The following is a 6,620-nucleotide window of genomic DNA, read 5'->3' on the forward strand; positions in this document are numbered from 1 at the left end:
TTTCTGTCAGGCGTGTGAAAATATCTTGTTTGCGTAAGTCTTCAGCTGGTGCACGTGATGTTGACATGTAGGGTGGAGCTCGTGACTTACTCCTGGTGTCTAGGTCATGTTTGACAGGAGTGGCAGATCTGTAGGTGACTCATTTGACTTGTCTCTAATGTTTCTCTGGTGGCTTTTTGATGATGGTGGTGGTTGGTAGGTTTAATTGCTTTGACTTCCCTTTGGCATATTCTCCATCTGGTGTTGACGCAATTTCTATGATTGATTTTTTCCAAATTTGAAGTTTCTAATTTGCTTTTGACATTTTCTAATTATTGAATCTTTTAATGTCTTTGGGCGTCTTGCTGCTTGTACGAATTATATGCTTATCCTGCGGTCTGGCTACATTCCCTGTTGGTATCTTGTTTTTGCAGTATTTCCATACAACAATAGAAGCAAAGCAGAATACATGTTCCACGAAATATTTGGGCATCAAATAACTCTCGTCATCCAACGTACTAACAACGACCCAAAAGTTTACATTTGGACAACAACTAGCTCCAACAGCCTAACTGACCTATTTCAATGCAAGAGTTAACTCAAGCAATTACCCAACTGAAAATTTTACAAAATAGTTGTGACTCTGGCTGCTTTTATTCAAAAATGCTGATAAGAAAAGTATCTTCTTCCTGATTGCTTCGCACTGCTTATTCAACAATATTCTTACAACCCCACAACAGTCATGGAGTTTTTCAAATCTAGTTATTTTTCTGAAAAAACCTGGGAAGACAGACTACAGAAAAGCCAGCTCATACAGACCCATCGCAATAAACTCTCGCAACTCATCAGATCAATAGTTGAAACATGGTCAGTGATATCAATCTCGCCATATGGATTTATGCAGAGAAGAAGTACATTGATGTATTTACTCAACCTTCTGTCCAAACCCACTCACTACTCTGAAAACTAATTATGTACTGCTGCACTGTTCTTAGACCTTCAAAAAAACCTTTGATACAGTCAATAACCAACACATGTTATATCTTCTTCAGGAATTAGAACTGAAAGGACCTCCATGTCATTGACTCAATTCTCACCAAGGGAGAAATCAGCCTCAAGATCAACAACCACATCCAGCCAACCTCAAAGTGCCAGACGGGCCTCCCGCAAAGCAGTGTACTATCTCCACTTCTTTTTATCATTTATATGAGAGACATGCTGTCAGACATAAATGACACAGGATTACAGGTGATTGCACTGTTTTGATGACTGGAAGAAACTCGAAAGAACTTCAGACAAAACTTGAGAAAAGTCACCAGCGAATGCAAACTTGGATGGATCAGTATAAGCTACTCATCAACTACCAGAAAACAGAAATTGTGGTATTCAAACGAAATATCACACCCCCAGTTATAATCACTAACTCTATTATAAATTTTTAACTTCTCAAAGGTCCTTAGTATAGCTATTGATGATCAACTAACCTTTGAAAAGCAGTACAGCATAAGCACTAAATGTTTCACTCAACGTACCAATTTGCTGAAGCTTTTCATTTATGCAGAGCTTAACCCAGAAACTTAAAAAAAATACACAAGTGATCACGTTTAAAGCATTCTATGGTGCCTCTTTATGGGATGTCAAGTCAAGGAATTCCCTCCACCCATATATCAAACTGCTCCTAGGAGCTCAATACAACCCTTCCAGTGAATCTCTACACTTACTGGTGAACATCCCACCTGTTAACCTTATATACACCAAAGAGAGGTCAGAGGTCGGTATGCAACTGGTCAGAGGATTGGTTAAAACTCAGCATGTCTATGCCATCAGACGCACCTAGAAATACACTTACCATAAAGTTCATGTCAGACATCATGAAAATGGTCCATTGGACAACTAAAATATCTGATCCACAACCACTAGATCTTACAAGACAAAAGATTAACAATTGTATTCAGGATAAATGGATACACCGGAGGAATGCCCAGCTGCCGAATGAGATGCGGCCATATGGCCGACTCCCTGATCTAGAACTGGAGTACTTGTTCCACCATCCACTACCGCTAAACAGCAGAAGAAAGCAAGGGGGAGCATTATGTGACCTCTTCGCAGGTCATATTAGGCTCTTTTTTTCACAATACAGAATAAATCATTCACACAGCCTGCTGTGTACCTGTCTACTGGAAGAGGAAACAGCAACTCGCTACATGCACTTGTGGGCAGACTATAAAGCCGATAGAGCCAGTACAAACCCCTCTACAGACTTCATTTCTAAGCCTCACTAGAAGACTGATGCTCTAGTATCCCAGATCAGATCATATCAGATGACAGCCAAAGTCAGGCTATAGCAAGACTACTAGGGTTACTGGGGCAAGTTACTGGGTATAACTGGCAAAGCTATAGCCTGTAGTTTTTCCAACTGGTGCTTGAGGTTTGGTATTGCGTTTTTTATGAATAGAGACCAGCGCAGCAGACACCAATTGTTAATGACATTGACATACTGCACTTAAAAAAATCTTATATAATTGCAATTTAATACTCAATCTTTATTCTCAAATGCTATACTTTATTCTACATACATGTATAATATTCTATAATATTATACAATATTATACAATAATGTGCATTTTATTATATATAAACTTTACAAAAAACGCAATTACATTGCAGATTGCATTTTTATACATTAATGAACATTAATCTTTCATCTTTGCCTGCAAAAATACCCCTTATCTTTTCGTATATTATTATAAATATAGAGTTTATCATCAACCACCTGCGAGCTACCTCTGCAACTCTCTTCTGGCCAATTTCACGCTATGAGTATATTTTAAGCTTTTATTTTATATAAATACTGAGCGTGAAGGTGATATGAAGACTTGTTGTGAAGATAGAAACAAACTTACCTGCTGATACAATCAGCATGTTTGTACATTGTAGCATCTTCCAGCTCCCACAAAAAGTACTCAGGACAGTCAGAGCTTCTGATGCAGAAGTGAAAATAATTACATGAAATAGTGCACTGTTGATATAATCTGTTAATCAATTACTTGCGTATGGATTAACTTGAACACACATTCGGTAAATAAACAGCCCAGATGCAAACAATGTTCTGCGCTTCAACGTAATATTCATTCACTGACAGGAAATATGGTTTCAAATACTTTAATTACTTTGTGTAGCTCGATACAGCAATGTGTTGGTGCAGCCACGAAACATCAGAAGAAATATTGATCAAATGTTGGCAGATGAAAGAGATAACATGTCGGACATATCACTTCTAAGCGCTGACATCTAATTTTAATCATTTAACTTATGTCAGCCATTATCAATCCATTTTAACTTTTGAAAAGGTTTCTAAAGCCTTAAAACTATTGCTTAAAGTTCATAAACCTGAATCCAGACTATCTGTACATGTACACAAGCCTATCTGTACATGAGCTTGTCTGTACATGAGCTTATCTGTACATAAGTCTATCTGTACATAAGTCTATCTGTACATAAGCCTATCTGTGCATAAGCCTATCTGTACATAAGACCATCTGTACATGTACACAAGCCTATCTGTACATGAGCTTAGCTGTAAATAAGTCTATCTGTAAATAAGCCTTCACATATTTCCAGTTGAATCACCAGTACATTACAATTTGTACACCTGTATTCAAACTGTCACAACTTCAATGTTAACAAAGAATTGATTTATCTTTTTTGTTTATGTTACTTACTTTGTTATTTACAGTGTATTAATTTTGCTAGACTATGAAATGCTCCTATTAGAATAAATTAGTCATACTAGATTTGCTTCATATTTATTTTGATAAAGTAGCTCACAGTTTTACACTCTCTTTTTCAGTTTCATACTTTTTACATCAATTTTTTATATTTTTACATGTTTGTTCATATTTTTATATCTTTATATACTTTATACTTTTATGGCAGTTTTAATAGCTTCATGCTAAATTGCAGTGTAATCTGGCTACCCTAAACATATGTCCCTAATTTAAAAGACTGGTAGAAATCGCTATAACTCCCTCACTTTCTAGACTCAAGTTTAACAGAATGCACGGAGTACAAACACACTGTTTGACAGTAAGTTGGCTTTCTGTTGGATGCAAAATTGATGTAAAGTTTGACCACAGCACCTTATGACTATCTTCATGTAGTCTTTTGTGTTGTGGACAGTTCAACCCCAGTACCTATAAGTTAACTGCTTCACAAACCTTCAGGAGTTTTGGGCCAACTGGATATCTTGGCAGAAGATCTTCTATGATGAGAATGTCAGATTGTCAGGTCATAGCTTCTAATGGTTATCTAGCAATGGTGGAGCTGGAAGCCTGGCCATAGTGTCTATTGTTTATTTCTTTAGAGTCATGACGTGCTTTGGGTTATTGCAACAGAAGCTTCTTTCAATATTTGGAATATTAGTGTGTTGCCACAAAAGGAGTTGTCTTCTCACCAATAAAATGTCTACAAGACTACCCTGTAAACTATTGGTCTAATTGCTTGATATTTAAGAAAAAAAAAGGCTGTTGTGGTTTGGCCAAAAAGAATGTCATATATCTATAGAGTCAGAGAAAGAATGAGAGCTGTAAAACTCTAGAGAAGACAACCTCTAAGTAATTTGTTTAGGCAGGTTTGACTTAGTCAGTTTGAATGTTTAAAATATGCTCAAACCTGATCAACTGATCATATTTGATTAAACCTGCTTAAACCAAACACTTGGAAGTTGTCTTTTCTAGAATTTTACAGCTTTCATTCTTCCTTTAACTCTAACTATTGATATGACATTCTTCTCTGCCAATTCTTTTCTTTTTTTGCTCTTTTTGAATATCAAGTGTTTAGACCAGACATGTCCAAAGTCTGGCCCGTGGGCCAAATGTGGCCGGGGTCAATTTTCATTCAGCCCGCAGCCTCTGTCATAAAATCAATAACGTCTGGCCCGCCTATAGAATTAACCCTTTGAACCTTAACGGCTGATTTTCCGGCATTGTGTAGTGTGTGTCAAAATCTCTACCGCTGAAATTCTGGCACTCACGTGGCTTTGTTTACAAAAGCAGTTTCTAAGTAACAGCGTAAACCAATCAAATTAATTCTTGCATTCGTTTGACCTAGTGTCGTATAGGAATACTGGGTCTCTATACAACACTGGTTTGACCCAGTGTCGTATAGGGATACTGGGTCTCTATACGACACTGGTTTGACCAGAAATGTCTCATCCATTTGTAGCAGTTTCCAATTATCTTTACATCTTTCGATTGAATAACAAATTTTATCGGAATGGTATCACGAAAAAATTGATACGACTCGTTTTTTGGTAGGTCATAAATGATTGCGATGCAAATAAAGATGTTTATGATACTTGTATATGATATATGTATAATTATGGTATATAATAATATAATAATGATATATGTATAATTTTTCAATATATTTTCAGTCTTTAAATGATGATGAACAAGCGATCAATGGATATGATGCTACTGTAAATGTGTTTACAAGTTTCTTTTAAATCGTATGAACTTTTATAGTTTTGGCCCGAAAAATGGTGATGCACCTTTTTACTAATGATGTTTTTCCAAATAACATTGTATCACTAGAAATTCACCCCCCCCCCTCCGTCATACAGCCCACAAGCAAAGTGATAATGGAAAAAAAAGGTACTGCCGAAATGCAATATTAGCAGTCAAATGGCACTGCGGAGCAATAGGATAACTGCAATAGTAGCTGTAATGTGCTGGGTGTGGGTGTTATTATGTACAACAAACAGCAATAATGAAAGGAAAAGATTATATGTTTATATCTCTCCCCTGCAATAGGAGAATTGCAGTATTAGAAGTAAAATGGCAAGCTGCTGTGTAATATACGGTTTGAAAGTTGGTTGTGCTGAATGCAGATTGGTTTTGACAGCGATCTGTAACCAAAGTGAAAAATTGGGTCATGATCACAGAAACCATGGTCAAGTCGGGCGTGTGAGATTTAAAGTTATCTACACTAGCAGAAGGAGAAAATTCTCAGTTATTTTACAAAAAGAATTTGACTCCAGCTTAATTACAGCAGATTTTATGGCCAATAAACTGAATGCATGTTTACCATTAGTGCAAAAACATAGTTCTGAGAAAACTGGTGTTGTTAAAGTTTGAGAAACGAAAACCAATGCACAATTTTGTTTACATTTCAAAACGTCATAGCAACCAATATCAAGAAGTTGTGATGTTTATCTAGATTTTTGTGTTTATATGCAAAACATTATGCTGAATTTAAAAATCTAAACAGATTTTAGTTGGTTGTCATAGAAATGGATGTATATCTATAAGAAATTGTAGGCCTATAACTTAATTTTGCAGATATTAAAAACGGCTTGGCAGTTCCGCGATATTGGGCACAGCCGCAGTATCATCAACAAAATCTTTAAAAAAATAATAACAGTAACATATTGCACACCATCGGTCACTATATACTTTGATCTTGTAAATTCGAATGATTATTCTTATAACTAAATCTTATAATAATCTTATAAAATTGAATAATTATTCTTATAATTAAATATTGTAATAATCTTATAAGAATCGTTAAAAAATATCATCGCCATTTTCTTTACTTTCACTGCTTTGGACATCAGTTGGAATACCAAAGTGCTCATTATA

At 35.9% G+C, this 6,620-nt stretch overlaps 1 pseudogene; it reads left to right on the forward strand.

The window, feature by feature from the left end:
- The first annotated feature begins 1,534 nt into the window (after nt 1-1,534).
- Nucleotides 1,535-2,124, forward strand: LOC137387187 (uncharacterized; annotated as a pseudogene).
- Nucleotides 2,125-6,620: the final 4,496 nt, after the last annotated feature.

Source organism: Watersipora subatra, chromosome 2, assembly GCF_963576615.1.
Source record: "Watersipora subatra chromosome 2, tzWatSuba1.1, whole genome shotgun sequence".
Lineage (NCBI taxonomy): Eukaryota > Metazoa > Bryozoa > Gymnolaemata > Cheilostomatida > Watersiporidae > Watersipora > Watersipora subatra.